The sequence below is a fragment of the Canis lupus genome, chromosome 7, assembly GCF_048164855.1.
Source record: "Canis lupus baileyi chromosome 7, mCanLup2.hap1, whole genome shotgun sequence".
NCBI lineage: Eukaryota > Metazoa > Chordata > Mammalia > Carnivora > Canidae > Canis > Canis lupus.
The window spans coordinates 36,610,455-36,626,134 of NC_132844.1; the positions used below are offsets into that span (position 1 = coordinate 36,610,455).

General features: G+C 37.9%; 1 long non-coding RNA gene across 7 annotated transcripts in view; it reads left to right on the forward strand.

The window, feature by feature from the left end:
* Nucleotides 1-15,680, forward strand: part of LOC140636763 (uncharacterized) — a 108,508-nt gene that overhangs the window by 79,522 nt on the left and 13,306 nt on the right. For 6 of the 7 annotated variants that reach the window (XR_012033979.1, XR_012033978.1, XR_012033980.1 and 3 more), the window contains one exon: nt 7,095-7,352. The exons of the other annotated variant lie outside the window; for it this stretch is intronic. This is a non-coding gene — a long non-coding RNA (uncharacterized lncRNA). Of the gene's footprint in view, nt 1-7,094; nt 7,353-15,680 lie in introns of those variants that run through there. 7 annotated transcript variants of the gene reach the window in all.

Here is a 15,680-nt window from a genome sequence, read left to right on the forward strand (position 1 = left end):
TAGGAAGTAAGGATAACCCAGATCACAAACTTCTCCCCAGAGGTAAATAGCAACTGGAGTAGTCATATCCAAATGGCAGGCTTCTGCTCATTAGTAATCTGATATTTTCCTCTCATAAGAATAAGAAAACTTTTTGATTATAAATCCTTTGAAAGCAAAGGATTTTCATTCTCATGGTGTATTCAATAGCAATTTGAAGTTATTGATTCAATGTATATCACGAAACTTAATTTTTTAAAATTATATAATTACTGGATCTACTTAACAGTTTCTAGGATAAAAAGAAGCCTTCATATTGTATGTGACTTCCTGAAAATCTTTTTTTCTATTAAAAATTAAGATTCTACCTATTAGTTGGTGCCCACCAAAAAAAAAAAAAAAAATTTTTTTAAGTCTCTCATGCTTTTTAAGACTTGCTCAGGAATGCAGCCTTAAAGAAGCAGCTCCTGGATCTATATGTTGTAAGAAGAGGCAGTTCAGTTAGATGTTAAAGATAGAGGGAAAGAGGAGGTAATTATGGATCAAATTCTAGATGATCTGGGGGAAAGTGGGATCTACAGTTAGAGATTAGATCAAAACTCTTCAGAGTGTAGAGACAGAGGGAACATTCCTCCGCATCTTAAAAGCCATCTACAAAAAGCCCACAGCAAATATCATTCTCAATGGGGAAACACTGGGAGCCTTTCCCCTAAGATCAGGAACAAGACAGGGATGTCCACTCTCACCACTGCCATTCAACATAGTATTAGAAGTCCTAGCCTCAGCAATCAGGCAACAAAAAGAAATAAAAGGCATTCAAATTGGCAAAGTCAAACTCTCCCTCTTCGTAGAGGACATGATACTGTACATAGAAAACACAAAAGACTCCACCCCAAGATTGCTAGAACTCACACAGCAATTCGGCAGTGTGGCAGGATACAAAATCAATGCCCAGAAATCAGTGGCATTTCTACACACTAACAATGAGACTGAAGAAAGAGAAATTAAGGAGTCAATCCCATTTACCATTGCACCCAAGAGCATAAGATACCTAGGAATAAACCTAACCAAAGAGGTAAAGGATTTATACCCTAAAAACTATAGAACACTTCTGAAAGAAACTGAGGAAGACACAAAGAGATAGAAAAATATTCCATGCTCATGGATTGGCAGAATTAATATTGTGAAAATGTCAATGCTACCTAGGGCAATTTACACATTTAATACAATTCTTATCAAAATACCATGGACTTTCTTCAGAGAGTTGGAACAAATCATCTTAAGATTTGTGTGGAATCAGAAAAGACTCCAAATAGCCAGGGGAATATTGAAAAAGAAAACCAGAGCTGGGGGCATGACAATGCCGGATTCCAGGTTGTACTACAAAGCTGTGGTCATCAAGACAGTGTGGTACTGGCACAAAAACAGACACATAGATCAATGGAACAGAATAGAGAATCCAGAAGTGGACCCTCAACTCTATGGTCAACTAATATTCAACAAAGCAGGAAAGACTATCCACTGGAAAAAGGACAGCTCTTCAATAAATGGTGCTGGGAAAATTGGACACCCACATGCAGAAGAATGAAACTAGACCATTCTCTCACACCATACACAAAGATAAATTCAAAATGGATGAAAGATCTAAATGTGAGACAAGATTCCATCAAAATCCTAGAGGAGAACACAGGCAGCACCCTTTTTGAACTTGGCCACAGCAACTTCTTGCGAGATACATCCATGAAGGCAAGAGAAACAAAAGCAAAAATGAATTGGGACTTCATCAAGATCAAAAGCTTCTGCACAGCAAAAGAAACAGTCAACAAAACTAAAAGACAACCTACAGAATGGGAGAAGATATTTGCAAATGACCTATCATATAAAGGACTAGTATCCAAGATCTATAAAGAACTTATTAAACTCAACAGCAAAGAAACAATCCAATCATGAAATGGGCAAAAGACATGAAGAGAAATCTCCCAGAGGAAGACACAGACATGGCCAACAAGCACATGAGAAAATGCTCCGCATCACTGGCCATCAGGGAAATACAAATCAAAACCACAATGAGATACCACCTCACACCAGTGAGAATGGGGAAACTTACCAAGACAGGAAACAACAAATGTTGGAGAGGATGTGGAGAACGGGCAACCCTCTTGCACTGTTGGTGGGAATGTGAACTGGTGCAGCCACTCTGGAAAACTGTGTGGAGGTTCCTCAGAGTTAAAAGTAGATCTGACCTACGACCCAGCAATTGCACTGCTGGGGATTTACCCCAAAGATACAGATGAGTGAAATGCCGGGACACCTGCACCCCGATGTTTCTAGCAGCAATGTACACAATAGCCAAACTGTGGAAGGAGCCTCGGTGTCCATCGAAAGATGAATGGATAAAGAAGATGTGGCTTATGTATACAACAGAATATTACCCAGCCATTAGAAACAACAAATACCCACCATTTGCTTCGACGTGGATGGAACTGGAGGGTATTATGCTAAGTGAAATAAGTCAATCGGAAAAGGACAAACATCATATGGTCTCATTCATTTGGGGAATATAAAAATTAGTGAAAGGGAGTAAAGGGAAAGGAGAGAAAATAGTGAAAATATCAATGAGGATGACAAAACATGAGAGATACCTAACTCTGGGAAATGAACAAGGGGTAATAGAACAGGAAGTGAGCGGGGGGTTGGGGTGACTGGGTGATGGGCACTGAGGGGGGCACTTGGTGGGATAAGCATTAGGTGTTATGCTAAATGTTGGCAAACTGAACTCCAATAAAAAAATTAAAAACGAAAAAAGAAATGAAGGAAACTGCTATCTTTGGAAGAGTTTCCTTGGGTGATTCTGGTAAACAACAAGATTTGATTATACTTGCCTAGAGTATATTTCATAGTACCTAGTACCAAACAGTTTTCCCCTTTGAAACAGAGAAGAGTCAGATTATGAAAGAATGAGTGCCTAGTTAACATTATAAATAGTGAGTAGAAAGTTGAGATGCTTAGAGCTGCGATACTTGATTTTATTTCATGTGATTTCCTGAAGGAAGAGAAGGAGGAAGAGTAGAAGAATATTCTAGGTTGGCAAATCCTTAAATGATAAGAATGAATTTGGTCAAAGATTACATAGTATCTTTTGACAGTGATCCTTACAGAAGACAAGGTTCTTGCTTTTCCTATGAAATAAAGTTTGAGTTCTAGGAAAGATTTCTTCTTTACAAAATGCATCCCTTAAGTTTCTTGTCTATGCATATTTTAGCTTAGTTGCTGTGCAAGAATTCTTTAAGCCCAATTGTGTCTATGATAGATCTCTAATTAGTTTCTGCAGATACATCCTTAAATAGTGCCATTTTAAATGAAAATATTAGAAGTCACCCAAGAGCAAGAATTGCTTCAAATTTATAAATTGTTGTTTTGAAATTATGACTAGGTGTGAGGATGAAGATGAACTAATCAATACATATTATTCCAAATCTATAAATGCATGGCATATTTTAATAGCAACAATAATAGGAAAAAATACATAGAATACCTTCATATCTCAGTCTTTAGAGGACTTATAATCCAGTTGAGGATATAAGATATACAGATATAAAAAGATAAACTAAACTTTAAGATGACATATGAACAATTAAAAATTTTTATGAATCTGATAGCACTGCAGAGAGGTCATAACTATGTGCTAGAGTGGCTGAGGAAGATGATGTTTAAATGGGATTCTGAAAGATGAAACATTTTCAAAAGTAGAGAGGGAAAGCTAGCAATATTCAAATAAAAAAAAGTTTTTTTGGGATCCCTGGGTGGCGCAGCGGTTTGGCGCCTGCCTTTGGCCCAGGGCGCGATCCTGGAGACCTGGGATCGAATCCCACGTTGGGCTCCCGGTGCATGGAGCCTGCTTCTCCCTCTGCCTGTGTCTCTGCCTCTCTCTCTCTCTCTCTGACTATCATAAATAAATAAAAATTAAAAAAAAAAAAGTTTTTTACAAGTTCAAGGAATATAAACTGCATCATATTCAGAAACCCATAACTAGACAATTTGGCTTAAACACAGATTGAAACATCTACTGCAGTCCAATACTGTTCTAGGTACTGGGATATCACAGTGACAAGGTAAAAGGAGTCAGAGGAGGCTCCACTCACAGGGATCTGAGAGTCCAGTGGGCAGAGGCAGACAATAAGTGAGTAAACCAAAAATAAAAATTTTAGATAGTGATAAGTTCTGCAAAGAATATGAAATTTATAAATATAACAAAAAGTATACAGAACACTAGCTTAGATTGGATGGTCAGGGAAGGCCTCTCTGGGGAGACAGTATTTGAGCTGAAATCTAAATGACCAAATGAAGCCATCCATGTGAAGCTCTGGGGAAGCAGCACTCCAGCCACAGTGACAAGAAGGGGTCACCTGGGTGGCTTGGTTGGTTTAATGTCCGACTCTTGGTTTTGGCTCAAGTCATGATCTCAGGATCGTGGATTGAGCTCCACATCAGGCTCCACACTTAGCAGGGAGCCTGCTTGAGATTCTTTCTCTCTCTTTCCTTCTGTCCCTCTTCCCACTCACATGCTCTCTCCTTCTTTCTCTCCCTCTAAAATAAATAAATATTTTTTTAGAAAGTTATAAGAAGGACAAAAGCCATGGGGAGGGAACAAGCTGACTTATTATGAATAAAAATATCCAGCATATGATGCATAGTGGGAAGAATAGAGAATAACAGCAAAACAGGAGAGCCGAGTCATACAGTCTTGGGGCCATGGTATGAATGCAGACTTGAATCTAGATGATATGCAGAATCATTGGAAAGTTTTAGAAGGGGAGTCTATAATCTGATATATGTTTGAAAGATTCATCTTTATATGTGGAAGTTAAGATTTTGGAGGGAAAGCATAGAAATAGGAAACTCCCATCTGGTAAGACAGGATGGCAATTCACATTAGATGGAAGCAGTGGCTGTGACAGGAAACACTCCAATTTGAATGTATTGATAGGTAACCTAAATAGAACATGGTGATTGGCTGACCATGTCAGGTCATGAAGGAAGTGGAGGAATCCAAGATGACCTCTAACCTTTTGACCTGATGGCAGATGGTGATATTATATCCTAGGATAGGAAAGCCTAGGAGAGGAACCAGTGAGGGAAATTTGGCATCACAGTCTTTTTGTATATATGATCTGTGAGACACTTATACCTAAGTTGAGATGTCAAGTAATCTGTCAGATTTGAAAATTAAGTGTTACATGTAGGGTCACATATGAGGTAAGCTGTGTTATAAAGGTAACGGAAAGTTGATGTAGACTGTGCAAACCTTGAATAAATGTTGAGGATATGGTCTTTAATCTGGAGGAATAAGAAGCCACTAAGTGTCTCTATGTAGACAGTGACATCAGTGTTTTAGGAAGGTTTTAGAAGACTGAAGGGTGTAGAGCTGGAAGGTCCTAACAGAGTCTGGGTGGGACAGCCCATTAGAAGGTAACTGAGGTCCTCCATACTTAAGAGGATTGAAGTTATTTTCCATAGAAATATAATTCAATCTGAAATACTGGCAAAAAAAAAAAAAAAAAAAACCTTTTTCCTGACTATGACTTTAAGGAAGCCATAAAATTCAGATGTTTTCCCACAATTTTGTGGCATAGTCTACTGTTTTTCATCAAGTGGACTATAAACATGACAGATTCTACATGTACAGCTGATTTAGCCATTATGGTAGTCAAAATCCCTATAAAACCAGCTACCTCTGTCAAACAACCCATTATCTGCAATCTCTCTTGCCCAGTTTTTACAACTGACTTGACCAAGGTGGTATTTCCATATATTTCTGCCTAACTTGTGTGAAAGTAGACAGAGCACTCGCTACTTCCCCAGCTCACTAGGACTGATGCAGTGACTTTTCCTGGGTGGACTTAAATCTTGAGTGCAGGAGTTAGAAATAAGCATATGTCCTGCCCCATGGTCTGCCAACTCTGAACTTTTTGGTCCATCTCTTCTACCTTCCTCCCTTTTTTTCTGTTCATCTTCAAACTGTGGCTTCTATTCTCTAAGTTTGTAAAGGGAGTATAAAAAGAATACAGAAGATGTTCTTCTGAGTGGATCAAAGAATCATACCAGTGGAAAAAAAAATCATAAAAAATTTTTCAGACATCTGCAAATAGAAACAAGCTCGGAACATGGTTATTCCCCAAATGTTCAGAGCAGAAATATTCCCCAATCTCCAGCAACTCCACTCTGGAGCTGGTATCATTAAGAAAGACTGAAGCAGTTCCAAATATCACAATTCTGTCTCATTTTTTAGTTTCTGCATATCCACAAGTTTTTTGCTGCCCATGCAAATAAATGAACAAAATATAGTCAAAAGAAATCATTTAGACACATTTTCCCTTGCCCTATGTACTTTTTGACAGTTTCCATAAATTATATATTTAAAAAAATCACAAAAATCATACGTATAGCTATATAATACTGCAAATGTTCACTTACCTCTGAATAACACATCTCTTACCTGCAAAAGTGCTATATTAATTTCACCTTCACAGGTTTTTTGGGAATATTAATATTTCTATGCTGAAGGTAGTAAACAAATATTATTTAATATTATATCATGAAACAGTAAAGGAAAATAGTTCACTAAGTATGGACTTTCCTATTTAGTCCCTGAGAGATAAACTGCTTTTAAATAGAAAAGTAATAACAAACTATACAATTTAAATGATTATAGTTATCAGGGCACCTGGGTGGCTCAGTCATTTAAGCATCTGCCTTTGGCTCATGTCATGATCCCAGGGTCCTGGGACCAAGTCCCACATCAGGCTCCCTGCTTAGCAAGGAGTCTGCATTCTCTCTCTCTACCCCTCCTCCTGTTTGTGCCCTCTCTCTTTCTCTAGTTCACTCTTTCTCTCAAATAAATCTTAATAAAATAATAAAATAATTATAGTTACCAAAACCTATTATCCATTTGGTAACAGCCTGTAAATGATTCCTATCTCCTTGTATTCACAACCTTGTATAGTCCCTCCTCCCCTTATATGTACTATGAAGTCAAAAGTGACAGGATATCACTTCCAACATTAGGTTACAAAAAGATCCTTAGCTATCTTGTTTACTCTCTCTTGCTCTCCAAGTGCTTGCTCTGATGGAAGCCAACTGCCATGCTGTGAACTGCCTTATGGAGAACTCCATGTGGAAAAGAACTAAGAGAGATCTCTGGCCAACAGCCAGCAAGGAACTGAATCCTGCCAACAATCGCATGAGTAAGATTGGAAGCATATCCTTCCCCAGCCAACCCCTTGATTGCATACAGGGAAAGATCCTAAGTTACATCCAGATTCTTGACCCACAGAAGCTGAGAGATAATAAAGTTTGTTGTTTTAAGCCATGAAGTTTTTGAGTAATTTGTTACACAGCTATAGGTAACCAATGCAATCCATAATTAGTCGTGTCCATGGAATAAAACTGTAAATAAAGCAATTTCAGTGTTTGCATGTGATGGCTTATAATTAGTTATCAATTTTCAAGTTATTTTGATTGAGTCCATGCCCATATCCTATAGAAGTACATGAGCAAACAGAGCTCCTTCAAATAGAAAAAAAGACCATAAATGGGCTACCCTGTTTTGTCAAAGGAGATTTATTCCCATCAGCTTACTTTATACATGGTAATTCACAAATCTGTGCCTAGTTTATAGAACAGTATCTATGGGATCTTCTTTTACTTAGAATGGACCGTTCTAAAAAACTCTTGCCAAAACTTCCACCAACTTTGTACATATCACTAAGGAGCCAAGACCTTTCCAGTAGACCAGGCTGGTTACTTAATCCTCTCTTGATGAAATGGTCTGCTTCCTACTACTAAAAAACAGAACCTCATCATCATGATACTTTCATTTGCCTTTACTGCTAGAAAATTTTAAATTAAGCTTAATATGGAAAAATAATAAAAACTAAAATTTCTGTCCTTTGAATCTCTAAAATAGATTAAGTAGTGGATAATCTATACCCTGTCTTGGGCTAAAGACTTACATTTTTAAACTGCCAGCTGGTTTTATCAAGAGGGTATAAAAATATCTTTTACCTCATTCTCTCTTCCAAAAATTAGATTATAGCTTGTTAGGAATATTTTTGAAAAAAGTGTCTTTCCTCCTTAGTACAAAAAGAGATAATGACAATATTCTGTTCCCCACCTGTAAGGTAAAGGAACTCACTGAAAATGTAGCTCAAGATCAAAAGCAAAGTTAAGGAATCACAAAAAGAAGACAGACCATACCCGTGCCTAGAACTTGAATCTACTAAAATGCCAACTTTAGTCTCCCAGGCTTTGATGAACATCCAATGATGCATATGGGGGCCCAAATGGTATAAATATCACAGGAGAATACAGCTGACAGTATGAGAAAAAATGAATCTCTGCTTCAGAAGAGTATCACACAACACTAAACAACATAAACCAAAGCTGTACAATTTCCAAATAATTGCCAAAATATCTAAAGTTTCTGGATTTTTCTGGGAAGTATATTGTATATCGATTTAAAAGAATTATTCTATCATTTAACGACTAAGAAACATCTACAGATGACTCTTTTTCATAAATGTCAATTAGGTCCAGCTGAGATGTGGATGCTGACAGAAGCGTGCCTTTCATCAGTGCTTTTCTAACCACACACCACCCCCACTCCCTGATAAAAATTTCTGTCCTCGTTTTTTCAGTATATTTTGGCTCTGGAATATCCTTGGAGACAGACTTAAATGACAGGTCTCAGTAACAGAAGTGACCACAGTTAATTCCTCTCTTCATTGCTATGATCATAAGCTAGAACTGTGAATTGACCTATTCTGTTAGAAACACTTTAAGTTCAAACTTTGCCTTTATTTATTTAGCAAATGAGAATTCCGGCATTTCAAGTACTACTTAAAGTTGAAGATGGTTCTGAATCACTGAGCCATCAGCACATTTTATTTGCTTCTGAGTCTAACTAAAGTTGGAGAAACAAAAGGGTTATCAAATATTAAAGAAGGATAAATTGTATTACCCCTGGGTGGGTACATTTTTCCTATGAAATCTATCACATGTCCCAAGTTATACAAAACTTGTTGTCATTTTGAACAACCGTACTGTTGGCTTTGATGGAGTATAGTGCAGGAGTCAGGATCAAGTCTTCGTGATCTCCCAGCCACCTAGGAAAAGTCACATTCAACACATAGTCCAATGACTCAACTGAATTCTCATTAGGGTTGTAGTCATTTGCAAGAGCTGCCATTACAAAGTACCACAAACTAAGCAGCTCAGACAACATAAATTTATTATCTCATAGTTCTGAGTCTGGAAGTCCAAGATCAAGGAATTAGCAGGACTATGCCTCTTTTGAAGGCACTAGGGAAGGATTTGTTCCAAGCCTCTCTCCTAGCTTCTGGTAGTTGCTTATTTTGTGGCAGCATAACTGCCTGTGTGCACATCTGTTTCCAAATTTCCCTTTTTTAAGGACACTTGTCATACTGGATTAGGAGTATGCTCTCCTCCAGTATGACCCCATCTTAACTAATTGCATCTGCAACCACCCTACTTCCAAAAAAGGCCACATACTGGCAGTTAGGACTTCAATGTATGAATTGGGGGAAAGGGGCACAATTCAACCCATAACAAAGGTCACTAAGCATTTTGCTAATGAGCTATTTTGGCAAGCCTTGATAGACCACAGTGTCTACTTTAGAAGGGTGATGTTGCAAGCAACATTCCTGGAAGAGAAACTGGACCTGGTAGCCAAGACAGAGGGGGAGATTTATTTACAGAGAGGTTATCCTAATACCTTTTTAAAAGTCAAAGGTAAGCCCTGGGATGAAATTGAGTATTGAGTAGGGCCCAGGGAAATAGGGCAGAAAAGAAGAACCAGCTGACTCACAGCTTTTAGAGAAGAAATATTAGAACCGCTTAATTTTTCAGATGAAGACACTGAAGCCAGAGGCCTAAAGGCACACAATTAATCAGTCACAGAACTAAGACTAGATACCAGATGTGCTGATACTCTGTCATGCCCCTTTCTCTACACTATAAAGATTAGAACTGCAAAATAGTCCAGGACATCCAGGCTCAAAGAAAGTACCAACCCACAACTAATTACTTATCCTTCTATGTCTAGAACTCCAGGAAAAGTGGATGTCCGAGACATTCAGTACTGTTTATCCCATTTAGCCTTGACACAGATTTCGGTGACTGACTCGTGAGGTAGCACTGCCCTCTAGAGGCTCGATGCCAGGGGCTCGCCTGCCTCTCTGCGATCCCCAGCCCCATAGCTGTGCCTGTAACCCAGAGTATTACTGTCACCAGCAAGCCTGTCCTAAGGGAAATGCATCCAGTCCAAGTTTCTCCCAGCAGCACAATCTGCACATAATTAAACACACACAACCACCAGACATAAAGGCAAAAGCACGTTTTCTCAGCATGTGGGATAGTTATCCCTCACTTCACAGAAACTTTGCATAATTCATTTGAGCTCATTTATCTGGCCTCAGCTCCATAAACTAAGAGAAAATAAAAGCCAACCCCTAAGTCCAAAGGAAACATCCATTTTAATTATGTACAAAATTAAAAGGAAGCCAAATTATTAACCTTGGAACACAGAAAACAGGTTGCTATAGATGTATCTCAGGATAATAAACTGAAAGGATAATAAACTGAAAAGTGGCTGAGTAAAACCACTTTTATGCTTCTCAGCTTCATCCCCAAAAATCCATTAGAAAGCATCTAAGAAAGCCATTTTTTAGCTCTTGGTTTTTTTTTCATTTAGTCCTAATCCTTTTCAGCATATGGCAGAAGGATAATGAAACTGGAAATCAGGAGTCTTAGATTCTACAACCATTTCTTCTGCTAAAAAGATGTGTGGCCTTGATTAACTCCTTTAACTCTCCTGAGTCTTAATTCCTTCAACTTTAAAACAGGGAGCTACTTTCAATTATTTCAAGGACGTATGCAACTTTAACCCTCTATAATTCCCTGAAATCAGTTCTTCTGGTCTAGCAAACCTCTGTGGTCTGGAACATGCCTACTTACACAACACAGAGGGGCCTATATTATAAATGGGGTTGTCTTGGCAATGACCCAAAGAGCTAAAGCAATCAAAATAATGATGCTCAAGTAATTATTTCAAATACAAAAAATCACTTTTTTAAATTTATACTATTTGGAATAAAAAGAGTTTCCCTAAGAATTTGCAAACATTCAAAAACATCTTGTGCTGTTATCTGATACCTATAGACCTGACAAATAAGCTGTTAGGCAGCAACATTTCAGTGTAGCAAGCCTGCCACGTTCACAGCAAGCAGCTGTGACCGCTAATGGGAATCAAAAGCTCCTGCTGGTCAAACTCATAAATACTTTCCCCCAAATGTTGAGTTCATAAAGCAGAGTCAAATGATTTTATTTTCACTCAGCTATTCCCAAACTGTTTCTAAATTATTAAATTAGTGACTGCTTCCCACCACAGCATCTACAAACTACAAAATTATAGGCAGTAAATCTATTGTGCAATTCATCTTTGGGGTTATTTTTGAACAAATAAATTGAAGCCACTCAGAAATGACTCCATGTGTTACGAACAGGAGATTAATTAACTTCCCCACTAGCTCTGGCAGAGCAATTTGCTATGCACTTATTACCTATTAGAGACAAGAAATATGTTGATGTGGTCAACTGGAGTTCTAAATCTTTTGCTTCTGGGACACTCAGATTCTAAGGAAAATATATGCCAAACAACCTTTAAAGACCCTTTAAAGATTCTACTGCACAACCCCCAAAATGTCAGTAACATGATAGCTCATTTTCCTGTTTGTCAAACAACAGTTCTTTATAGAATTCACCTGGCAGAAATTCTAAGATTTCAATGGAAGTCCATTGAAATAGGAAAAACCCTATTTCCTATGCTCTATTTACTGGTAGTCTATTGAAATAGGAAAAACTGCACTTGAAGGATGGAGCTATGAGTCAAAGGTAATCTGAAGTCCAAATTGTAAAGAAAGGGGATATATAAACCAAGGATCAGCATGGGAGAAAGAAGCTAATATCTCACCCACTCTCCCCCCACCCAGGATGGTGAAGATGGAACTCTTGATGACTATCTGGCTTGGTTCCCACTGTCTCAAGAACTCCACTGATGCTAGAAGAAAAATCTCTTGACACTAAGTGCCAAGATGGTACCAGGGCAAGCAGGAACTGGAACAGCCTTATAAATATTCTAGTAACAACCCCCTCTTTTCTCTCTGACCTACAGTCTGCCTTTTCCTTCCATCAAGTTCTTCTGATGAGGTAAGGGGAGAAGCTCAAGTGGAGAAGAATAGAGCAAAGTGCAAATGGAACTCATTATTAACAACCATTTAATAGCACTAGAAAGATACCTAGACTACTTAAGCTGAAGGTTTTAAAAACTGAGTCACAATCATTAGTTTCTAAATGAAGAAACTAAAGCACAAAGAGAGAATAGTCTCACTCAAATTCATATAGCCCATTGGTCACAGAACCAAAACTAGAAACAAGGTCTGCTGCCTCTTAATCCAATATACATCCCACCACAAGACATTGTCATCAAAGCCAAAATAAAGTTCTGGGGAAAGTAAGCATCCCAGGGATCCATAGCTATTTGTCCCACTTGACCCCAATTTATTGGGATCTAACTATATTCTTTTCTAATTACTGCTGTGCTGGTTTTAAAAACGTATCAGTCTTAACACTGCATTTCATGAAATCTAGAAACACACACACAGAAACAAAGGATAGATTTGGATCTGATGCCCCAGAACACTCTATAGGAGGAAAATGACAGAATCCTAGGATAAAATGGCATGTAGTCAGCCTAAGAAGTCCCAGGAAGCCCAGATTTATGTGTCAGAGATGACATGTTGCCAAGCATGCCCTCAGAACATGTCTGGAGCTTGAAGGGTACCATTTGAAAAAACAGTCATCCAGATGCATTTTTCATATACAGCACTCATAAAGATGTGTTTCTATGACAAGCTAACATTTTTCTAATTCCCAAATGTAATGCCAAGACTTGAGGAAAAAAATAGAAGCCAAAACATATGTTGGAATGGACCTGGTATATTCAGGTCAATAAAGTAGGATCCCAGATGACTCCTCACACGAATCCTAACATAAGTGGTTGGATGAAAGAAAACTTGGTTTCCAGATGAAACACCAGTTTTAGAAGCCAGAATGATTCTATATCCCAGATGGGGTGTGGTGGGACACTATAGGCAACTGATGGAAAAAATGTGTTTCCCTCTCTGCCAGGTCCCTTTGGCCATGTGAGGACACCCACTGCACATTTCCAGTCTCCTGCTGCCTCTGACAAGTTTGTGGCATGCACCAACTGCTGCTTGACCAGGGCAAGCTTAAGCTAATTCCAATGTGAAATATACATCAGCAATCATCAATTAAAAATTCTTGGCAAAGTTAAGCAATGCTGAATCTGTCCCCTGGGTTAGAACTCATGTGCTCTACAACAATTATGGGAAAACAACCTGTTAAGAATATAGACATCAAGGTCATTTATTAGGTAACTTACACAGGAATTTTGTTGTTGTTATTTTAAGGGAAGAGTTTTCCCTGAGAAACCCAGACGCCTCATTCATAGAAAAAAAAAAAAAAAATGGTGATACCAGAGAAACATTTCATCTCTTGGCTATACAGTTCTGAAATCCTGAGAAGTGAATTCTTTTGATCTCCATTCTCTGGAACACAGGGCACCTGTAAAGCAGACCCAGCCACAAATGAAAACCACATAAATGAAAGGCAAATATGGATAGAATTAGTACTCACAACTTGCAACATATGTTGAGTAAGAGCTTTCTCTGTGGCCAGAGCCTGCAGACATTCTATTCTAAAAAGTGTCCAGCTCCTGTCCACTTGTATTTTTGATCAGATTTGTGAGAGGTTTTTTGGTTTTTTGTGTTTTTTTTTTTTTGCTTTAGTTTTTCCTTTTTCTTTTTTCCTGGCTGCAACTCAACAAATATAGAAGAACTTTAATTTATTTACTGTTTCAGAGATTGTGATCTATATCCTTCAACTTTACTCCATTCCTGCCAAATCTATTGACAATGGAAAAATGTGTAATGGGCACAAAGAAACTTGCTGGAAGAGATAAAGTTTTACCAGTTGCTACTTTATTTAATGTTCTCCTATTACCAAAGCACTTGATAGTTCAATACAATCAACTCTCTATATATTATTTTAAAATGAAGATGACTGGGGATCCTTGGGTGGCTTAGTGGTTTAGCGCCTGCCTTTGGCCCAGGGCGCGATCCTGGAGTCCTGGGATCAAGTCCCGCGTCGGGCTCCCGGCATGGAGCCTGCTTCTCTCTCTGCCTGTGTCTCTGCCTCTCTCTCTCTCTCTCTCTCTCTATGTCTATCATGAATAAATAAATAAAATCTTTTAAAAATAAATAAATAAAAATAAATAAAATGAAGATGACTCTTAAAACAGTTCTCAAAAAAATAAAATAAAAACAATAAAAAATAATAAAAATATATTTTAAAAAAACAGCAGTTCTCAAGTTTTAAAGTGTTTCAGATTCCTTCGACTTGCCTAAACATAGATTTCTGAGTCTTACCTCCAGAGTTCTGATTCAGAAGGTCTGAGGTAGAGTTTCAAGAATCTTCCTTTGTAACAAGTTCACAGGTGATGGTGATGCTGCTTGTCCAGGGACCACACTTGGAGATCTACTGTTATAAAATATCCTACCTGACTCTGCAGGTCATACAAACAAATACAAAGGGTTTTAAGCGTAGATATTGAATCATATGTGGTGATTAGTTTCAATCTTGTTCTGTGCAAAATGCAATTATGGCATAATAAGGACTAGTATATTTTTTCAATGTAAGGTGTAAATTTGGGCAGGGTTTCTCTCCTGCACATTGTATGTATGCATATAATTATGTATACTAAGGAACTCACTTCATGATCTAGAACTCCAGATTTCAGAAGAGTACAGAACTAAAACCTTGAACTGGAAATAGTAGGATCATCCAATGGTGCCTAATGGTATCTTTTGCTAGCAGTCTACACTCCTTTATGGATTCATCTCATAGCAGAAATCAAGTCTAAGAGGGAGATCCTCATCAAGGAAAGTTGAAGAAGGAAAAAGACTCAGCTTAAAAAAGTTGGTATTTGCTCTTAAATTAAGTAAGGTATCCAAATTGAATATTTTCCAGATACTAAGGAAACAAGATAAAACTCAAGGGCTTCACCATGAACAGACAAGGGACTTGGAAGGAAAGAATTCAGGCATAGGCAAATGTTTGACACCCTAGCTGGGGTTAGAATAACTCCTTATCTTAGGATAAGAGCATAAGGAAGTGTGAAACACAGTCCAATTTACTGCTGCTTTTACTGGGATACAATGTTAAAAACTATTTGGACAACTTGCTTATTTTTATAATGTTTGTATATTTTGTTGTTATTACTAGTCCCTCCTGGCTTTTCATTTCTTTAAATTGTTGTTGTTCTTCATATCACCTATTAAAAAATAATTCTAACCTCTTTTAGTGGAGCATAAGGAAGCAAATATCTTTCTTTCATAGCTAAGATGAAGAGAAAAACTGAACTGTGAGGGTCTAGAACTACAGGAATCAAAGTGAGAGATGCCACAAAGAAAAACAACAACTCAGAATGAATGCTATAGAACACTTAAATCTCACACTTGGTCATTTCCCACCAGATGGTTTTT